The following is a 22,984-nucleotide window of genomic DNA, read 5'->3' on the forward strand; positions in this document are numbered from 1 at the left end:
ATGTCCTTTCTTCTAAGCCAGTTAGGACAAATGCAATCACCAGCCACTCACAATTTAGTTTCAAACTCGTCAATTTACCTGTTCTTCCCTTTCATTTATCCTTCGGGTCGCGCGGTAGCACAGTAGGCACGATTGCTGTTTTCCATACAGCGTAAAAAAGGCATGGATTCAATTGTGATAGGAATGGGAATTTTAATGGATATTTTCATATTTAATTAGTCTAACGAGAATTAGATGAATTTTCTTCCTGCAAACATAGAATACATACAATTTACAGGCACAAGGTGCCTTTATGCACTGCACTTATTCTAAGCAACCCCTCCTAACTCTTTCAGTTTCTTTTCACTTTCCATATGCCTTACTAGAGTACTATAGGAAGGGAAATTCAGAAGTTTCCACACAGGAAACCTGAATTTCCCCTTCCTGTTGAAGAAAGGCTAAAGACCCATACTTCCCCCCCCCCACACACATAATAAGTTATTACAGCTTTTTGTATTTGAAATACTTCAATACGTTATGATAGCCTTTTGTATTTGAAATTAGTTACTGAAACAGTTTTCTATTAGTATGTTTTAGTTTGGATTTTAATTAAAATCATGATACAGTCTTTTCTTAGGAAGAACAAGAAGTAAAACCTTCGGCTAATGGTTCAAGTGGGTCCCTCACGAAGAATGAATATTGGATACGAGTAAATTTAAATACACAGATAAATAAAACACATCTTTATTGATAAGCAAAACTGTCATGTAAAAATGTATTCTGTGCGCCATTTTTATTTTTAAAATTGCAGCCAGAAGCAACACCCCCGCCAACGCTTGTGATACTTTCCATTATAAAATCTCCTGTTTCACAATGGTAATTAATTTTTAAAGAGCTCTTTCGACACCTTTTTATGAAAGATGTTCATTTAAAACTTTCGTTTTTCATTAAAAAGTAATGAAATAAACTATAATTACTCCCATTCCATTGCCTGAAAATACGTAAAATATACTGAACATCGATAACAATTGCATTAAAGGTTTTATATATTTTTTATATTATTTATTTATTTATTTTCATTAGGATTTGACTGCTTATTGCCTAGCTATAAACTACATTCTGTTGGTTTATTCTCCGGTAATATTTACCCTCAATATATCTGAACAGGAGCGAGCAGGATATGTCTCTCCATGTGTTCGTAAAATAACCAACCCCCCGTCGTAATTTTAATAGTTACCTCAGTTTTACTAAATTTACCCGTGGCGACTTCTGCCGGTCCCTAATGAACGCAACTGCATATTCAGTTGCCATCCTCATCAGCTAGAGGGGGTTTGATACCTCCTGGAGTGCTAATCCAGTAAGATGTTACAGCTAGTTCTAGAATTGTCTCGATAGCAAATTATAAACAGAATCCTTAAACGAGTTTTCCTCCAGCCCGATTTATTTATATAATAATTAGCTCGCTATATGCATACTTATGCATGTTTATTCGATATCTAAATTGCAGTAGAAGATGGAGAATCACAAATTTTTGGCTATATCGACGATCAACCAGCCACCCCTGTTTGCCTGCTATTGTTGACATGGTTGCTAGTAGTTCTGCGCATGCGTCGAATAGCATCAGAAGAGCAAGGAGGAACTAGATAGGCGACCTACGAACATTTCTTGTTAGAGTGGCTTTCCTGTTATCCTATCCACCATTCTGCCTCAACCGGGATTTATAGATTTTCGTTTTGAGGAGAGGAAAGGTGCGTGTTATTATTTCTCTCTCTTTTTTTTTTTTTTTTTGCACTTCTTGCGTTATTAAATAAACGCTTCGATCATAGCTTTCATTCATTCGTTGTAGTGTGAATCAAAAGCAATACGTCTAGGAGTCGTGGTTGCCGGCTCCTTGCATCTGAGTAGATTGTAAATTTTCGGTTGTCAAGTAATATGCGGACGCATGCAGATAGAATTCTAAATTTATGTGTTGTCCGTCTTGCATGTTATACTTGGCACTTGAAACCATATGCGAGCTTAAAATGGGAACGTGCAACTGCTTGTTTAGCTAGAGAACAGCATTTGTGACACACCTTTCCTTTAGTTTCGAGTAGCCTCCCCTCCTGTTCACATTTCTTAGCTTTTCCGAAGTATTTGAAAACTGCAGCTCTCTTCATGTTTTTTTTTTTTTTTTTCTGTCTGTGTGCGTTTTTTTTTTTAATGTATCTTCGTCATATTTCGCTAATTTTTCAAAGAAAAAAATAGTTTTTGGGAGACGCTTAATCGTAAATTTAATGTAATAAATATAAAAAACTTTTCCCACTTCCAATTATGGAATTTATAAAATTATCTCATGCCGATTGACTTTTCTGCTAACAGTGATTTTATACTTTGCACAATACAATATTGCACATAGAGAACAACTCCTAAGCGCACAATTTTGGTGTATTGAAAATTATAATCTGTTGCGGTCAATATCCTCCTTATGCCATATTACACTAATTGTCGCACCATCTGTTGGGGATTGGTAGCGAAATAGTAACACGGAGAGGCCATGTTCTCAAGGGTAAGGACATTTTTTTTTTTTTTCCATTAATTTTTCAAGTGGATGTTTAAAACGCTTCCGGACATACTAGACCTGGTTAGCCTGATGTAAACTCGCAGTTGCAGATCTTTTTTTTCGCCGGCTTACCTGTTCTGTTAAGTAGTCTTTGAACTTTTGGTGAATAACAGGTTGTGGTGTCGTCCGAGGCAGTAGGGAAACTTTGTAATCACGATGTTATGTTTAATATGTAATTATGAAGACATTTAGTTAAGTCTTCTTTCCCCCCACCCCCCTTCCAGTTCATCACCTTGAACGCGAGATCCAAAGAACGTATCATTCCTTCGGCCTACAAGTTTAATGTCTAGACCTGCCTTCAAGCGAAGAATAGGGTTGCCTCCCTGACAGAGCACCCAGACTAGTCGTCTGCTCCCTAGTCTCCTAAGTGGTTACTATAGTGAGTCATCACGAAATTCGTGCCCGCACACCCCCTTTTGCAGTGGGCTGGTATCAAGGCGTCAGAGAACCAACCAGTGATCCTAGCTGCACGTTGCCCTTTAAATCGATGATTGAGAACGCAGACAGTCGCGAGACATGAATAGAAATTGGGGAGAAAACTAAAGCCAGGCTAACGCGAAAGGCTAGTTTAAAGAAATTAGTTAATGTTACAAAATAATCTAGATTCGAGCCACTGTTAGAAATATGTACAGTTTCGATGTATGGGCATCATTTAGAGATAGCGCATATACAACCGATGGAATTACAGCTTCTCAAATGTCAAGTTTTTCATGGAATTAAACTCGTGGCAAACCTTTTCTTTCCTGATTAAAGTTTGAGTGTATTTACAGTGATTTCTACCATTTCATTATTAATTACAGTTTCAATTAAATATCAAAAAACGCTAATACAGAGAGTGTCATGAAAATCCCCATGGGTAAACGCCGATAAAAATGGACGCAAGTTGATTAAATTTTCAAGTGTATGTAAATCGCATTAGCCAATACTCCAATCTAATTTAATCCTTGCGAATAATTAGTAAAATGACTAATTAAGGGTGAACTTCATAATTCAGTAAATGTAGTAATTGCAGTTAACTTAAAGTTAATGCGTAATTAGATTGCAGATGATTGGTATTAAATAAAAGCAAAGTATTCAAAGGAATACTAATAAGATGCATCGCGACCTTACAAATAAGTCATCTTTTTCCACGTGATTTGATGGATGATCCCCCACGTGGTCGGATTCTGCAAGACTGTTCTTGACTGGGAGTCTTCCCATCGATTTTGCTTTCAAGACAAGAACCACGTGATTTTGTGATGCCTGACGAAACAGGAATGCACGCATGGCTCTAAAGGCAGAGGAAAGCCAGGGGGGAAAAAGTACACATTTATGTACACACACATACGCAATGCTTTAGACAGCTTAATTACATCGTAATTCTGAGATGTACAACTGTCTTTAGCAGAGTACCCAGGGTGTTCTTAGAGAATCTGGTTCTAAGACCGCTGGACAGTTGGTTTGACAATACATGTTCAAACAGATTTTCGGTATTAAAATATTTCAATTGGTATAACCAGACTCCCCCTAAGAGTGACAACTGGCGACTTAACTTAACCCAGGCTAACACTGTCTTTTTATCTTTTATGTTTACAACGTTACCTCAATTGTAAAGAAATTGTGCTTTTCTGGATGATTTGTTGCAGAAATTTAAATTTCAGCAGTGGAGTTCTTGTTTCGGTTTATAAGAGAACTCGACTCATCTTTCTGGATAATTTCTTAAACATCTAGATCCGCCGCTACAAATGAGGGCAACTTTTTAACAACTTGACCCAAGTTTTTCCTATCAAGAACGAGTATAAGCAATGTCAACCTGTCAAGTGTACGGAGAAGAATCTGAATATTTGGTCAAAGTACTGAATCGATGCGAGAAATCGGGCAGCCAAAGCAGTTGTCGTTGGGAGGGAAAACGCACTTTGCTGACTATTAATACAAGTACTTTGTACTCAGAATTTTGTATAATTATCTTGAATATGAACTCCCCACTGCTGTGGGGAGGGGGGAGGTACAAAGTTCGCAAAGCATTTATGAAAATAATGAAGATAATTTTCTGCAGCTACATATTCGCTAACTTGAATTTTGCCCGGTCTGTAAAACTGAAGCATTCAAGACACGAGTTTGGATCTGACTAGCTTCACTCTGTTCCAAAAGAGTTGGACGTTATCATGTCTATTTTGATCCAACAAGTCATTTATGATCAACATTTTATTCTGACATACAGTGCTCCCTGGATAGCACGGGCTTAAGGGGACCTGCATTATAACGCTGACCGCAGTACTGTATAAAAACAGGTCACGCTCCCGTGCGCAATGTATATCTAAAAGTCAGTTCTTAGTTTAATTATTACATCTAGAGTACAGCATGGGGTCATTATAAAAGAAAGTGCTGTAGTTTATAAAATAAGCGATACTGCTTGGCACTTTTTTACAATAAACTTCACTGTGGGCTTGTTCGACAAGTATCTGTACGATATTCAACTTCAGCCCAGCATGTCTGGTATAACAGTTGCAACGACTTAGTGATTCTTCCCTTTACGTGTTATTTATCACAGCGGCTTCTTTCAGATTAAACGAGGTTTTTAATGTATTCTCCTCCCCAAAAGGGTCAGATCAGGATTTCTATGGGACCATAAAATCGGCCCATCTTTTCCAATGCAACGATTTGTAAATTTTTTTTTTTTTTTTTTTTTTTTAGTTAAGGATAAAGGCTGTCTGGTCATGTTAAAATGGATGAGGCGCCGTCTTATTGAAAGAATACTGGAGTTCCAAGTTCATCAATCTGAAGGCGTAGTTATAAGTCAGGTCAGTTTCTTTTTCTCGGTGAAAAAGACCAGTTCAATACCACAATGCATCAATCAGTTCACACCAGGTTAACCTTTGTGCTACTGAGCACATACTCCATTAAAACACGAGGATTTTCAGAACCCCAAAATGTGGCAGTTGTACCGATTTACGGTACCAGTCACGCGCAATGAAACAGCTACAAATCCCGTTCGAATATGACGGTTTAATTTCATGTTTCAGCCGAATTTTGTAAGCGTGAAATTTCTGAGTACGACGCACAACTGACCTTCCTGAACTTGTATATACGATTGTAATATTCGTTCAAGCATTTCCTCCATTACACGCGTTCTGCTTTTTTTTTTTTTCCCCTCTTCTCAACACTTCCATTTTCTCCAAATTTATTATACCAATGAAAAATAGCGTTGTGGTCAGGAGGATCGCTTCTGTTCGCAACAAAAAATTACTTTCCACAGCCACGAAAGATTTGTGTTCCACATAAGCTGTCATTGCTTAATAGCTGCTGCGCAACTTTAGCTACGGTGATTTTTTTGATTGCCTTTTTTTTTTGGAAAATTCATCTGTCATCTCTTCTCGGTTCAATTTTACTCTTGAATTTCGTTTTTATCATTATTTAGGAGTGATATAAAATGGTAACATGGTGAAAATGACTGACCTGTCTGAATTCCAAAGATGTCATTTGTTAGTGCACCTTAGCAGCGAAATCAGTGACTAAAACTGCTGATTTGTTCAATGTATCTAGAGGAACTGTAGCCTAGTGGTCAGGCGCGCGGGTGCATAAGTACACATGCCTTGAGTGACCGGGGTTCAAGCCCGTGACTGCTGAATACGGTGCTGTTTCTTGTATTCTGTCTATCTTGTTAACTCCTCTGACTGTTTGGTCGTCCCGGAGTATAAACAGAAAATTTATTTATTATTATTATTTGCATTCATCAAGTATGAAAAAGCAATCTGAGAGGACAAACAGACAGAAAATCGAAGCTGACTGAAAGAGACCGCCGGACTCGGAAGAAGATTATAGCTGGAAAACATAATATTGCTTCAAAAATAACCGCAAAACTTAATGCGAATCTCAGAAATCCAGTTTATAGAAAAACAGTTCAGTGAGAACTTCATAAAGCTAAAATTTATGGCAGAGCTGCTATTGCCAAGCCACTCGTTACTGATAGTAATGCTAGAAAGAGGAGGCAATGGTATACAGAGCACAGAAACTGAACATTTGATGATAGTAAACATGTCATTTTCAGAATAATCGTCATTCGCACTTTTTCCAGGATCAGGAAGAATTTCCTTTTGACGAATGCCAAAGGAAGCGCATTAGCGAGACTGTGCCAACCGTCAAACATGAAGAGGATCAATGGTGGTTTTGGTATCAATATCTTGGTATCCTTTAGGTCAGTAATTCGCCCCCGAAGAGGCGAATTACTGCTACTAGCTACCTCGATATTCTGCGTGACCAGATTCATCATTCCATGGTATAAATATTGTTTCCCACAAACGATGCCATGTTTAAAGATGATAATGCTCCAATGCACACAGTCAAATGTGTCCAATCTTGGTTTGAGGGGCATGAAACTAAGGCTAAGGATCTCCCACGGCCTGTAAAATCACCAGACTTAAACGTTATCGAGCCATTGGGGGCATATTTGGAAAGAAGTGTGAAGCAGATTTCCTCCATCACTCAATGAACTTGAAACGTTACTCAATTAATAGTGGTCCATTATTCCTTTCAAGACAGTTCAAGATTTATTTGATTCTATTACATGTAGAATACAAGCTTTTTTTTTTTTTTTCAAGCAAAGAGTGGCCCAACACCATAGTAGTGCATCCGTGTAATTCTTATCACAGATTTTTCATATTATTTTGTCCACCCCCTGTATGTACTGTTGAATTTAGTAAGGAACATAAAGTTAATTCAACAATAAGATTTCTCATACTGAGGAAGGGAGGTATTCTGACACCTGCGTTATACCGAATTCACAATATATGCAATGGCATTAAAACCCGGAAGCAATGCATGTTAAATTCTCATTTAGAAATGAAATGATACTTTCGTCTTTTGCAAGATGAATAACTGAGAGTATTTCATTCAAATGATAGAGGTTAACCAAGAAAATTCATTCACTAAATACTTGATTCTCTCCACGGAACCCAATCCAGCCGAGAAGGCCGCCGTAGCCGAGTTGTCAAGTGCAGGCTCTGAGCTGCTAAATACGGTGCTGTTTTTCTTTACCTTGTGAACCTCCGAACGGAAAAAATTTTTCGATTATACTCCGGTCATCCCGAAGTATAAAAAAAAATTTTTTTTGTCTTTTATCTTGGATCGTCGAGAACTCTTGTACTCTGATTCCATAAATTGCTTTACAGTGAAACCTTCGTTTACAGCATGCCACTGTCGACAAAACTGACCAAACAGGTCAGTCAGGCTCTTCCAGAAATCTGATAATCTTAGATGTGAATAATTACTAATTTTCCTATTTTAACTTTTGTTCTTTTTCCGGCCACCAGCATGAAATAAATATCTACTTATTATGATAAGCCCGTCCCTTCTCTTTATGGAGAAAATTGTAAACATCTGCCAAGAAACTTCCTGTTGGGAGTAACTACAACATTCTTGATACGGTACTATTCAACTGATGATGTAGTGCAGCAAGTGGCCATGAAGATAACTATCTTTCACGTTTCTAAAAGCTACTACGTGCACCACTTGATACGGTGCTACTCTCACTGCTCTGTGAAATTAACTTGTCTTTCAAACCGCAAAACTGTCACTTTGAAAATATAGCCTGAAATGTTCCAGCGAATCTTAGTTCTGTAATAGTTTTGAAATTCTCGTTCAGCGCAATATCCTGAAAAAAATGGAGAACTTGCTGGAAATGCCTGAACAAACATTTTTACTGAAGGTCGTTTCACTTGAGTTTTGAGTGGTGTATTTTGAACTGTTGCATATTCATGGAACTGATTATCAAGTTCGTCAATTCTATTCAATAAGACGATTAGCAGAACTCTGGTTGCATTTCTTTGAAAGATCACTTTACGATGTTCAAAGGACGATTCTATTTAGAACATTTTTTTTTTTTTTAAATCAACGAGTCCATGATACCGATTTAACTCTCATATCCTCTGTCCATATTATAAGTGGATTATACCTGTGAAGTATTTTCCAATCTTTGATTCACTGAGGTTTTCAAGCCAGATCGTTCCCAACAGTGAAGCAATTTTTTTTTTTTTTTTTTTTTGGTTATACTAGCAGTCATCGTGGTCTTCTCTTGTATTACATCTAGACTGAGTTTTGTACTTCTGAATAATATCATTAGGTATTTTGGTTCTAACTTGAATTTTTTTTTCAAGTTAACACAATATGTTAAGGGGGATATATCCAAATGCTCATCCGTATTCTTGACAGTAATAAAATTTTAAAAACAACACAAGCGGCATATTCTATGAATTCAAAATAACTGAGGCAGGTATACTAAAAGCACAGGAGATGAAAAATTGAGCAATTCGGATTCCTGATTCGTATTACATAACTTTGTCACTGAACTGCCGGGTCTGCAACCAGTCGTTAGCATCCCTGAATCTCCTTATCTCAGTGTAACTGTTTCACTCCACTAATTTACTGCGTATTCGTAAAGGAAGCGATGAGAGGGCAGGCAGTAGTTGGGAATGAAGCTAACCCATTCTAATAGGATAATGAGAGGTAAATTATTGAAGTTTATTTTTTTCCCCTTTAAAATAAAGCTCTGCAATATTCGTGCTGGGCTAAGCCCCAAAAGGCATAACGCCCCTGATGTGTACTTCAATTCCATACTGAACAATTAAGTGAGCTACGCATGTTTCATTACATAAAATTCATCGGAAGTACTTGGAATTATGACTAGTGGGAATGCTATTTTATACAAGTAAATAGTTAATTATTTCTGTATACGAAGAAACTGAATCCGTATATACATCTTTGTTTCAAATCTAATTAGACAATTGCCTACGATACATCACAAAGCAAAATAGCTAATATTCAATTTGGATATTAGAATTCTCAGTGAGCCAGTAAACACTTGTCAGTTGAGATCTCCGCTGATCTTAACTTCTTCTGACCACAAGATTTCATTGGGCACATTACTGTTTTGGCTTCTTTATTCTATAAAGATAAACGTGGTTAAGTTTCCTGGACTATTGTAGAAAAAGGCACACTAAATATACCACGAAACTGTAGCAAATTAATATACAAAATATATATCATTAGTAGTAGCGGCATATAGTGCAAGAAAGCAAGCTTATACAAGCATCAACAAAAAAAAAAAAAAAAATCCGACTTCACCTATCCATTCTCACCAATAAGTTTGTCTAGTCCTTTCTTGAATTTAAGCTATCAACTTTCACAACAGATGGAAATGTGTTCCAGCTATCAACCACTCGCTGGCTAAAAGAAAACTTCCTCTGCAACCGTCCTTCCTGGATTTGAATTTATGCCCCCGTCACCTCGTGTGTAGTCTCAGCAAGGGAATCCCATCCATCAGCACTGAGCTTGCTCAATCTATTCAAAGCCTTAAACACCTCAATCAGAACCGAAGTGATCCGATAATCGCCTCCTTAGCTCTGCTAGCAAAGTTCCTGTATATCATGGACAACACTCCATGAACTGTCCTGGAAGCTTGTCTGCATTGCTCAGAGAACTTCATATTAGACTGCACAATGGTGGAGGGGGAATTCTAGCAACAAACAAAAAAAAAAAAAAAAAAAAAAAACCCTAGCTTTCAAAATATTTTGTTTTTTTGCGTATGTAATATAAATTTGAGTAGACTAGGCTTAATTTAACTTTTTTAAATATTTGAATCAATATAAATATGTACCATGTACATATTTATATTGAAATCGCGAAATGATCTAGTGAGGACTGAGAAATCAGAATAACCTTATTGATAATAGACTTTTTAGTTTCTGTATTGTAAATTTTTAAGAAATTCGAGGATGCTTGTTCCCTAGCTAGAATAATTAATTTAATCTAAACTTAAAATAAGTAGAGAGAACAAATTAAGAACGTTAACTTGGGGTGCATTTAGGATTCAACTGCAAAGGATGCTAATTACTTGTTCCAAGTATTTTGTTCGCACTAGTTTGGAAGAAAGGAGCATTATAGATGCTAATTCAGAAGAACAGTCCCCATGGAAATATCTACAGGAGGAAGTAATGCAGCAGAAACTACGTTTGTGCGATAGGAAAAGTAGATAATTAATTAGCCAGATTTGCTGTTTTAAATATCAAGAAATATTAGTGGTTTTTGAAGAGGAGTTTAAAATATATATTTAAACAGCGTCCGAAGTTCTTCCTCAGTCCAGGCCTTTGGTATAGTGTGTTCACGGACTGATTTCCACGTTTTGCGTGCTGAAAAACCCCTAATAACACAGCAGGAGAACCCTTCGCCTGAGATCGGCTAACTATAGTCCCGATTGAAGTTTTTCCCCCCAGTCGACGAGGTGAATCGAACCCGGACCACTCTGACGAGCGGCAGACGGCGATGTACCGTGCTGACCAAGCTGCCACAGATGATATGGGTGGGGGGGGAAAGATCGTCCTCAGATATGAGACTTCACAGCAGGGCTGATTTTTGATAATCAGTTAGGAACTGCTCACAGTAAAAATATGCCATTGGAAAGACGAGCATATCCGGTTGTCTGGATATTCGCTATGCCAAAAAGCGATATCTTTTTTTTTTTTTTTTTTTTTTAAATTTTGCCAAAAGATTACAAGTCAGTTTAATAGAAGAGGAATATTCCTGTCTACTTAACTTGTATAACAGTGGAATAAGTCAAAATTAGATTTTGAAGGTAGTTAGGAATATTAGTACGTAATATTTGACTTTTAAGCCGATAGTCACTATTGTATATGGTTGTTATTTGCATTAGCCTAGTTGATCTGTTATTATTTATTTATTATTATTTTTTTTATAATTTTAATCGGTGTCTCAGTAATATTTCAATAAAACTAAGAATAACAGACTGATGAATCATCATTCCTCGATAATTCAAATGTACACGTTGCTATGCTTAAGTTACATTTAAACTACAACAAAATACTTAAATGCTTAAGCTAACTTCGTTTCATCAGGAGGAAAATGAGGCCATCTACCAGTGGCAATGAGGAAATAAGTAGCCTGCGCAGGTTGAAAGTTCGAGCCTGCGCTACGCTATAAATACTGCTGCCAAGAGCAGATACATTTATAATGTACCCACTGGTTATCGGCTGGTGGATTCATGGAGATCTCTGGTCTTCAAGGTTTGAGGTGGCTTCATAGGTGGAAGATGCTATTGACCATATCACTCCCTCCCCAAGTCTTCTGATCAGTGGATCCGAACTGAGGGTGAGGAAAATCTTGAGCTTTCCGAATTTGTAACGGAGAGGTACTGAGCAACATGGAGTACTATTTTTTTAAAAAAAAAAAAAACTATACATCCTCCTCGGAAATGAGCCCCCCCCCCTTTATCTCACTCCGAGCCCTGATTAGACCCAAAGCATATACTCGCTCATTTTTGAGATTTAAAGGACGTTGTGTTTTGAGATTTAAAGTATGTTTCCGTGAAGAGGAAAAGACCAAACCCTCCAGCACAAGACAGCACGACGAAACAAATGGCCCTCAGTCCCTAGCGGCTTTCACTTCCCCTCTTACGGTAGCGAGAGGATCACAATGGAATTAGAGGGTGCTAAGAATCTCTGGTTACGACCAGGCCGCCATGCACAGAAACTGAACTTGGCCTGTTACAACGTAAGATCGCTCATAGGTGAAGATAGGATGGATACTAGAGCTGGAAAAAGAATTAGAAAAATGTGACTTGGAATATCATCGGTTTGGTTGAAACAAGAAGAAGAAATGAATCACTCAAGTTTATCGAGTGGAAATCTGCTATACATCAATGGAGACAATGAAAGCAGCGAAGGTGGAGTTGGTTTTCTGGTTCATAAAGATACAAAACACAACATTTTTGGAATTCAAAAGTACATCATCAAGGGTGTCAAGACTACTACTCAGGATTTCTAAAGGGTACAAGCATAAAGGTTATAATGATTTATGCACCAACATCGAGCCATGATGATGAAGAGGTGGAAGAAATATACACCGAAATTGAGTCATATAGATGAGCAAAAAAACCGCAGTATGTACTGGAACTATAGGAAATTTTGGAATTGGTGAAAGACTTGTGGAATTTGCAGAATCTCGAGGATTGTCAGTAATAATTAATTTTTTTTTTTTTCAAGAAAAGGGTGAACAGAAAGTGGACATGGAAGAGCCCAAATGGTTTAGCAACTAATGAAATCGACTTCATCCTCACTAACAGAAGATATCTCGTGAATTATGTTATCGTCCTCAACAAGGTAAATGTTGGAAGTGATCACAGAATGGTAAGATGCACACTTGATATAGATAAAAGAAAGAAAAAAACTGACTCGAGTAAATAATATGAAGGTCTTTGAGATAACAGAAGAGGAGAAAAAGCAGTATGTACTGGAACTTAAGAACAAGTTTGAGCTTCTGCAGACTGCTCAGGACGAGGAATATTACAACTTTCTGAAAGTGATTAAGCCGAAGAAACCTATATGTAAAAAGCAATCCAAAGAAGAAAAAATTAGTCAAGAAACACTTGTGATGATGAACCGAAGATGACAAATGAAGAGCAAGATAAACGCTGGCAAGGATAAAATTGAGTATACTGAGTTATGCAAAGCCATTAGAAAGAAACAGAGGACATAAAATTTGAACACAAGAAAAGTAGAACAAGCATTAAGGGAAAACAATGGACTTAAATCAGCAGCTATGAGCAGTAATACAGAAAGACAAATGAAACTGAAGAATAGTGATGGTGTACTTATAAATGCCTCCGTAGCCAAGTGGTCAGGAGCGGGAGTGCAGTAGCACACGCTCTTTGAGTAGACCGGGGTTCAAGCCCCTGACTGCTGAATACGGTCGATCTGCCAACCCGCACTGGACCAGCGTGGCAGATAATGGTCCGTTTCCCTCAGCATGAATTGTTGAGGAGGCTTCCATCCTGCAGTGGGTTGATAATGGCTGCACTTTTTACTTTTTTTTACTTATAAATAGCAGAGAAGGCATAATTCAAATAGCAGAAGACTACTATAGAGAATTATACAAGGAGCGAGGGAATGATGGCAGTGGGGAAGGTGGATTGCAAATTAGTAACATATACGACATACCCGATATCCTTCCTGATGAGGTAGAACATGCGTTGAAGTAAATGAAGAATCAAAGCCCATGGAGAAGATGAAGTTACTGTAGAGTTGTTCAATTGGGAGGAAGAGACATGACACAAAAACTAGCAAGACACTTCGCAAAATGCATTAGAAAATGTGTGACGCCTAAGGAGTGGAATAATGCAATCATAGTTTTGCTGCATAAGAAAGGAGATAAATTGGAAATTATAGACCAATTAGCTTGTTATCCCACATCTATAAGTTGTTCACAAACAGATTAGAAAGAATACTTTATGAGAATCAACCGAAAGAGCAAGCTGGCTTTAGGAAAGGATTCTCAACTATGGATCACCTTCACGTAATATCACAGCTAATGGAGAAAGCAAATTAATATAAAACACTTATGCCTGGCATTTGACTCCATACAGCATAAGGCAATGTTTCGGGGACTGGAAAGACAAGGCATGGATACCTCATATATTATGATTTTGAAGAAAAGACATGAGAACGCTACATTCTTTATTAGACTAGACAAAGACTGTAACAAACTTGAAATTGAGGAGTTTGACAAGGACACTCTTTCCGAAATTTACTGCTGCCCTTGAGGAAGCTTCCAGAATATTAGACTGGTCGCAGAAAGGAGTCAATGTGAATGGAGAGTACCTAAACCATTTACGATTTGCAGATGACATTGTGATCATAACGCACAATCCCAAAGAATTAGAGGAATATCTTAAGCAGTTATGCAGAGTTAGTAAGGATTTTGGACTAAAGATGAATATGGCTAAAACAAAAGTAATGAACAAGTATGCCACAGAAAGGGATATAATGATTGAAGGAGCAGTAATTGAAAAGGTGGAGTCATACTTATCTGGGACAAGTCATTAATATCAAGACTTTTATCATTGGCTGGAAGTCAAGAAAAGAACAAATTCTGGATGGATAGCATTTCACTTATGGAAGTGAAACTTGGGCACTCACCAAAAGAATGGGAGAGAAGCTGAGAACTACTCGGCGAAGAATGGAACGAATTAGATTGGGAATCAGACTGTTAGATGAGAAGTGAAACACATGGATTAGGCAGCAAACTCAAGTAAAGGATATTCTTATCAAAACAAAACAACTAAAATGGTCTTGGGCAGGACACATAGCTCGATGACAGATGGACTAAGAAAATAACAGAATGGTACCCAAGAGGAGCTAGAAGAAGAAGAAAACCTGGAAGACAACGACGGAGATGGACAGATGAAATTCAGGAGTTTGTGGGTAGCAAATGGATGGCCATTGCACAAAACAGAAGGAACTGGTAAGTTGCTGGAGAGGCCTTCATCCTGCAATGGATTGAAAATGGCTTTTTCTGTGTTCATATGCGATTTTCCACCAATATGATCGTTAACAATGTCTGGAGTCTGTTTGTTTATCAGGAATCGTTAAGTCTGAATGAGTCAATTTATAGAATTATTCCATGGATATATGTGATGATGAAATCCGCCTCTAACCTCTGAACGCATGCTGCATGTCAAACTTAATTCTGTACTTGCAGCAAACTTAAGATATCTTTCCCGACCTTTCACTACAAACACCAATACTTGCTATAATTAATTTCCTGGTTATGCGAGATTTTTGTAAGCGTTCAAATGTTATTTAATAACTGTAGTTATAAAATACAAACTGAGCTTTAAGTTAGGAACACCAACCTGGTACCTGTTTTTGTCAACTTGAACGAGCAACACTGTGTGGATACGTCGTGGCATAGAGAGAATAATGTGCTGGAGGATGTCTATCCACGTGGACCTATGGACAGACATCGATGTCAACCATCCTGCCAGCGCTAGTCTTTTTTTTTTTTTTTTTTTGGAGGGGGGGAGCTCTCAGGTGCCATGCTCACAGGTATTTTATTGGAAAGGGCTCAAAATCTAGGCAGAGGAAAACACTTCTGTCCTTTGCCTCAACATTAACTTTCGCACCTGAGCTAACTGAATTCTAGGATCAGCCGGGCACTGCATCCAACAGTTTTCGGGTGTTCGATGGTACTGGACCTAGGTGCCAAACGGCCTGTTCTATGACGACCCACATATTCAACTAGGCTAAGATCGAACATGCTTGGGGACCAGTGCACATCAAGCTAACAGTTTCAACCTCATTGTCTTGTTGAATACTTTGGTAGTTGGGGAAGAAGTACCCCATAAACGAGTGCCCATCAGAAATAAGACCGCTATGAATCTCCATTGAAACTCTTGGACAGATACCAGGGAGCCCAGGGTTCTCCCATCTAAAAGCCCCAGACCAGTACTGTCCGCACACTGGCTTGCACCCATCCTCCTAGCATGGTGAAGCTGGAAACGTGATTCATTAGACAAGTAGCTTGATTTGAATTGAGTGGAGCAAAAAGACAAGGAGCCCGTTTAGTCAGCCACTGTGCAGAGGCTCTGCTCTCGCTCCCACTGAAGGTTCATTTGCTTCTGATGGGACGTTGGCTGTAGTACCAACAGTGCTAGTGTTCGAATCGTTCGTCTATCCACGTGGACCTATGGACAGACATCGATGTCAACCATCCTGCCAGCGCTAGTCTTTTTTTTTTTTTTTTGGAGGGGGGGGGGAGCTCTCAGGTGCCATGCTCACAGGTCTTTTATTGGAAAGGTCCACGTTGAAATGTCATGCAACCCCCGTGTTGTATTGAGTAGTTGGTTACTCCACTGTGGCACGTTAACAACGCGTGGCTAACCCTGAATATAGGACCTCGGCTGGTAGTTTTAATTGCCTCCCCCCCCCATTAATTTGGCCCTGATGATAATTTTCTGTTGAAACTCGGTTAGGTCACATCTCTGGTCCGTTCTTCGCGCGGAACGCTGGTCTAATGAATGCTGTAGTACCAAGCGCTGCCCTTGTATAGAGACAGTGCATTATAGGGAGGCGATGGCGACAGATACCGCGCATGAAGTCACAGTTGGAAGTGTTACTAATACAAAAGTTCTGTGTATATCTGGTCTATAAAGACAGATCCAAGTTTCACTTTGGAGGAAAGCATCCGCGAAAATAGTCCGTAGCCATAAAAAAAAAAAAAAGAGAAACATCGCAAGCGATGTGATTTGTTTTAATTCATTAAGAGTTTTCTTTGATTCCAAGCATATTGATAATGGAAGGAAAAACAATCTTCGATTGGAGTTTGGAATGACTTGACTTAATTTCCCATTTCAGAAGCGGCCAATCATGTTTCAAGCAGTTAATGCTGATTTAATGTTAAGTAATTACGTATTACTTAACATTAAAGTAATTTAATGTTAAGTAATAAATTCAATTAAGTTTCATGTCTTAACGTATTTAGGTACACTACTCTAGAAAACAAGCTTGTGCTAGTTTTCAGTATCATGTTGGAAATAACCCGCCTAGCATTATTTCCAAATTGTCCGACATAGTTCTTACGATATGGGCAGTAAGTCTTGTCAGCATCTTTCACTCGAAAGGAGTATTCATTGGAATTGGGATAGCTTTTTATCACTTTACAACAACGTGGCTCAATTTGTCAAGGGTTCTTGTAAATATCGCACGTTGATGAGACGGCTGTTGTCGACCTTGATTGTGACATGTTTTATGTTGAGGATGTACTCGTAGTGGCTCATACTTACGAGCGAGGATGTACCTAAAGGGTGGAGTTGTAAGCGGAATATTCTACATCGGTCATGCAGAATAAACTTGGTTTAAAAAATCAAACGATTAAAGATAATGTGAAAAAAAAAATTTAATAAAGGCATCTTAGTGAATTTAATATGGCTGAGAAAGACGTGTATATACGAGAACAAAAGTAAGAGGACTGGACAATCAAAATAACGGACCAGTGGAATCCAATTGACTGCATGGAGGTGTACAATTATACTCTATTAAGCTATTTAAGTTAATAATTGCCATCTGGACTTCCAGACTGGGGGAAGGGGGACAGTGGATACTAAAACTTTTTGTGGAAACAGTTTCATCATTTTTGTTAAATAAAAGTACATAAACAAAGGGGGGGGGGGGTTGACCAGTCATTCTAAGGAATGATCTATATTGTAATGACTTGAACATGAGATGCAAAAATTCGGATCTGTACATCAAGGTTTAACGGCTGAGAGAGTTTTTACTAAGTTCCTCTCCTGAATGATTGCACTTTTCACATCTTGATTCAAAAATCTTGCATAACTGGTTTAGTCAGACTCAGTTTTATTAAAGCATAACTGTTAACAGGACTGCTATCGGGCCAGGAACGATTCATCCTGTGAGGATGATATTCATCAATGGTTAATTTAGTTTAAACAAATTTTTTTTTTTTTTTAATTTGCATCATCTGAAGTTTTGACAAGTGTAACGTAGCTGTTAGAAAATTGAAATTAAGCCGCACTCTTCTGCTAGAGGGTGTTGAAAAGGTTCTTATAACCCTCTGAGATTCTTAATGCTTATACGCTTGAGGAGTGCTGCAATGAGACTATTCTTACACTTACTAATAAAGCACTTCTATTTCTTGGACGATTTCAATAACTCTGTTGCCTTTTGGGCCAGCTCGGGGCCCTCACTTTTTAGAAGGCACTTTCAAAACATGCGCTTTACAAAGGATATGATCCAAATAGCATCTAAAAAGGCTGCCATAGCCGAGTGATCAGGCGCTACGGTTATAGGTACACATGCCTTGAGTGACCGGCGTTCAAGCCCGTGACTGCTAAATACGGTGCTGTTTCTTCTATTCTCCCTATCTTGTGAACTTTTGACTGTGTGGTCGTTCTGAAGAATAATCAGAATATTTATTCATTTATCTACCTATCTTTTTCACCACGTAGGCATCATTCTTTACTCGGTGTTCACTCCATTCCACTTCCTATTTCTTCAAAGCGTCTGTACGCTTTGATCACAAATATGCCATCTTACACTTTTATATATTTACATTTTGTACATCTTATATTTACATTTTGTCGAACCTGAACTACGCAGCAGCAGCATCCATGAATTACTCCAAAAGTGACAGAAACCTTGAACGATTTCTAGTCTTGTGCACAATAGCTAATCCGTTCTCTACTCAATTTCAAAACTGCAATGCATGACTGAACTCTGTTTATAATATTTACGTATATTGCTATAAAACTTTGCGTCCCTCAATATTTCCGGTTACGACACCAGACATCCTACTTGGATGTCGCGCAACCTGATCGCAGATATAAAATACATGAATCTTTGAGTTTCATCTCCAAGATCACCACTTTCACATTCTCCTTTTCATCCAGCAAAACGAGAATACATGCAATTTACAGACAATACTCTGGAGTCTCATAGCCTTAGCAGCACGGAACAAAACTGCATTCTTTTTACTGACATCCTTCATAAAGGAAATAAACTGCAGCATTTTTGACATTCAACGCATTGAGGATGAAATTCTCCACAGTTCTAATCCTTTTTGGCACATGTGGTATACAAGAAATCCACTGATTCCAATTTTGGCCACTTACAATCAATCCCCACATACGACCTTTTTGATCAAAACAACTCATTACCTAACTTTCCTTTCATTAACAATATATAGATGTATTTAAACATGATTCCATAAGTTTACCCGGGCAGAGGGCGAGAATGCTAGGGGAGCTCATGCGATCCCTTTCTTAAACTTTTTGGAAATCTCGGAGCAATTCAATCATTGAAAGATTGCCAGTACACTTCAGATCCGATAAGGTTTTAATCTAACCCTACAAGCAATTAGTGCTATCAGTTCTTCATTGCAGCAGTGTAGTTTGGTTATCACCGCCACAAAATTACTCCATCAGCAAAATCGAGACCGTCCAGGCTAATTTTATTACACCGGTGTTCTACGGCCATCGCAAGGACTGCGCAAGCCTCTTCAAGAAGTTTGGCTGTCCATCGCTAGATTTTCACTTGGTGAAACATGCCTTTCAATTCAACCATAACTTCGCCCATTCTCGCATTGATCCATCACATCTTTTTGCGAATTACAATTCCATGTACTTTACTTCTTACACCAACTTCCTGCTATAACTCCATCTTGTCGATGCAAAGGATTTTTGATAAATAAAATAAATTCTGTTTATACTACAGAAGACCACATAAGGCCAGAGGAGTCCACAAGGTGGGTAGATGACTTTCATCAACCGGTGAAATACCACCACTTTGCTTATTGGAGGCTTGAAGTGGTGAAACCCATGTTTAGTCTCTAGAGCAAAGTTTCCGGCACCCCCCCCCCTCCCCCAATACTTCTCCTTCAACCCATGCACGGTACTAACTACTATAGGTTTTGATACCTTTCGTGTTTGGGGTTTTCATAAAAAAAAAAAAAAAGAGAGAATACGTGAATATTTTTACCGTATTTAGTAGCCACGTGTCTTGAACCACTGTCACTCAAAGCGCGTGCACTTTTGTACCCTTTCATTCGGCTATGGAGGCCTATAAATTTTCTATCTACACTCCAGGACGACCACACCGTCAGAGGAGTTCACAAGATAAATGCAATACAAGAAATAGCACCGTATTTAGCAGTCGCTGGCTTGAACCCCGGTCACTCGGACGTGTACATAGACGCCCATGATTGGTGCTAGTGTTTGTAGCGCCTGAGGAAAAAACTTTGTAACGGCGCCTAATTCATATCGTATCTTAACATACACATGCAGTAGCGCATCTAGCAGCGCCTATTTTAGGCGGCGCCAGGGGCAAGTGCGACCCTTAGCGCCGGCCCTGTTAAGACATCCTGGCGCCTCATCTAGTTTATGCCGCCTCTCCATCTTTATCAAATTTGCTTATATAAATAATATTAGAATTAACGTGGCAGTGGTGAACGATATTCGTAATAAAAATAAAATAATCTGCTTCAATAAATACTTAATTAAACACTACGAGTCCTACATTCTGGACTTAAACTAAATACTTCAACCATAGTGGAGAAACTAAGGTCTGCCAATAGTTCGCATTCCAAAAAATAAGTTTAGTTAGTTATAACTTGATCTACCTAAAAGTACATCACAAAGAGAAACATTTTTAATTAATGTGATTAAATTAGCTATAGTCTATGCTTGATTAGCAACGTTATTTAGAAATTATATTAGTACCTTCATTATTTTGAAGGGTCCCTCGAACGGCTACTCAAACTTATTTTTGAATCACTTTAAAGCATTGAATATGGTATTTATCATGGTAAAGTAGCCGGAAAAAAAAAAAACTCATAATAAACGCTTCTTAATGTATTAAATTATAGAACCTAATTAGTCTAATGTGGCCAGTGACAATTTTTATGTTAGATGGTCCGTGATATGCAAAAATTCTTTTTCTATTTATCTCTGATTTTAATAGATTAACGCTGAGATATTAATCCGTTCATGAGCGCTTTAAATTTTGGGGCTCTTCCGTGGGAGAACGGAAACATGACTTAAGATCCGGTTATAAAGTAAAATTTTAATTTGCCTTCAGATTTCAATGCCTTGTTTGTGGATTAACCAATGTTTTAATTTTATGCATTGAACAGTCATAGGCGTGCACTGCCAACTTCTTTATAAAATCGAATAAGTAGAAACAGTTACTTTTTTTTTTTTTATTAGCCATCCTTTTAAATAAAATATTATATCGAACAGCAACCAATGTATTATCAATGTCGTTAACTAGGGATATCAAACGAAGCCATGAGTTACAGATCCAGCTGCTTGCAGAGGAGAGAGACGTATGGTCTTTTGTTCATGTCTCAGTTACCATGACGACAACGTACTTTCACACCTCCGATTTAAAGTGCCTTTAAAACAGACTGCCCTGGTTTTGACTGCTGAATGCTTGAAGCGCTAACAAAAACAATTGCAACGAGTAGCAGCAAGAACATTTAAAACGTGGATTATAGTGATAACATTTGCTGGAAATGTTGGTATACAAGCCGTTACAGTTCGACACTTCTTTTTCAGAGTTATTCAATATTTACATAGAAAATATGAAGCCGAAAATATGCCTTCAGGTTTCTTTTCCCATGTATTATACAATCAGGCGTTTAAGTTTAGCGTTAATTATAAACACTTATCCTGTAATGAATATCCACTCCAATCTATAATAACATGTTTTATTGAACCTATTATGAACCTCGTCCACTAAAAATTTAAAGAATTCAGCGAAATGCAAGAAAACTTATTTTTGCAAGTATATATATTTTGCAAGTATAGAGAATCAAAAACAGATATCTAAACTTTGCATATTATAAAATTTAGCTGTCTAATTTTAATAACTGGAGTTCATAGTTCTTAGTTGCTTTCGTAATAATCAACTGATACTTAATAGCAGTGTCGTCTGCCCGATATTGGCTTTTATAAATAATAATTTTTTATTTATTACTCACTTAATGATTTTCCTAGAAGTCTTGACTACGGCCTTTTTCTCTGAATAGTTTTGTGCACTTTTTTATAAACAATATTCAAATTGGTTGCAAAAAAAAAAAAGCCTACCTCTGAAAAAACCACAAGTTCAACTGTATACTAATATTTTTGCAATTCAACAGCTTCACTAGGTGGTGTTGTTGCTTTGTCATCGCCACCTATATTGTAAGTTAAATGTCTTGTTACAAAAATTAAATTATTACAGTAATTATAAAACTATTCATTAAAAATTAAGTTTTATAATTAGTTTACAAAAATTATTTAAGTACCTCCGAAAGGGAAGTGTTACTCGCAAGTTTGTTTCTAAAGCATTAAATTATTTAAAAGAAAAATACTGTACACTACCTATACGATACCTGTTTTATGTTATGTTATTAAAGTTGATGAATTACTAATATTAATCTGAGCTTCGTTCAGTGAAACAAAAATTGCTTAACGCAAGGAGAGTTAAGAGGTCGATAATCTTACGGATGGGAGGGGATATTTGAACAATTATGTAAAGGTATTTTTCAAAGAAACTGTTTCGTTATGTAATGATGAAGGGTCGCTGTTGTTGCATAGGGAGGTTCTTTAATTTTTGGATGGCCCCTGGGAGGGATGTAAGGACACTTAATTCGTTTTTCTTAATCCTAGAGATCGTAATCTATCAGAACTTTAGAATATTATCTGAACGAATAATATTGAAGGGACAGCATCATCATCAAATAGGGAAAACTACGAGCTTATTAAAGTACACGAATATTTATAGTGTTAAGCAACGAGTAACAAAGATCTTGAAATGAAATCGTTATTTCATATTTCCTTCCTTCCGTTTTCCTGTTTACATTCGATATCGATACTGAGAATTTCAAAGGACGTGGTATGATACTTGTAGTTAAGTACAAAATGCCTGAACAAATATTTTAAATATAAGTATTTCTTTTAACTATCTCGGATAGAGTATATCCATCTTGATGGCACAATCTGAGTTGTGTGCTCCATTTAAACAATCTAACTGCTGCTTCAACATCAATTAAAACTGTATACACTATCCTACAAAACCCATGGGA

At 37.7% G+C, this 22,984-nt stretch overlaps 1 protein-coding gene across 2 annotated transcripts in view; it reads left to right on the forward strand.

Annotated features, from left to right (window-relative positions):
* Positions 1-1,528: 1,528 nt before the first annotated feature.
* LOC150086061 (phospholipid phosphatase-related protein type 1-like) overlaps positions 1,529-22,984 on the forward strand; it is a 112,334-nt gene continuing 90,878 nt past the window's right edge. The window contains exon 1 of one of the 2 annotated variants that reach the window (XM_090373681.1): positions 1,529-1,727. The gene's annotated coding sequence lies outside the window, so the exon portion shown is untranslated. The remainder of the gene's footprint in view (positions 1,728-22,984) is intronic. The other variant, XM_090373680.1, reaches the window with a different exon arrangement.

The sequence above is a fragment of the Mastigoproctus giganteus genome, chromosome 5, assembly GCF_048544385.1.
Source record: "Mastigoproctus giganteus isolate SK-2022 chromosome 5, ASM4854438v1, whole genome shotgun sequence".
Taxonomy (NCBI): domain Eukaryota; kingdom Metazoa; phylum Arthropoda; class Arachnida; order Uropygi; family Thelyphonidae; genus Mastigoproctus; species Mastigoproctus giganteus.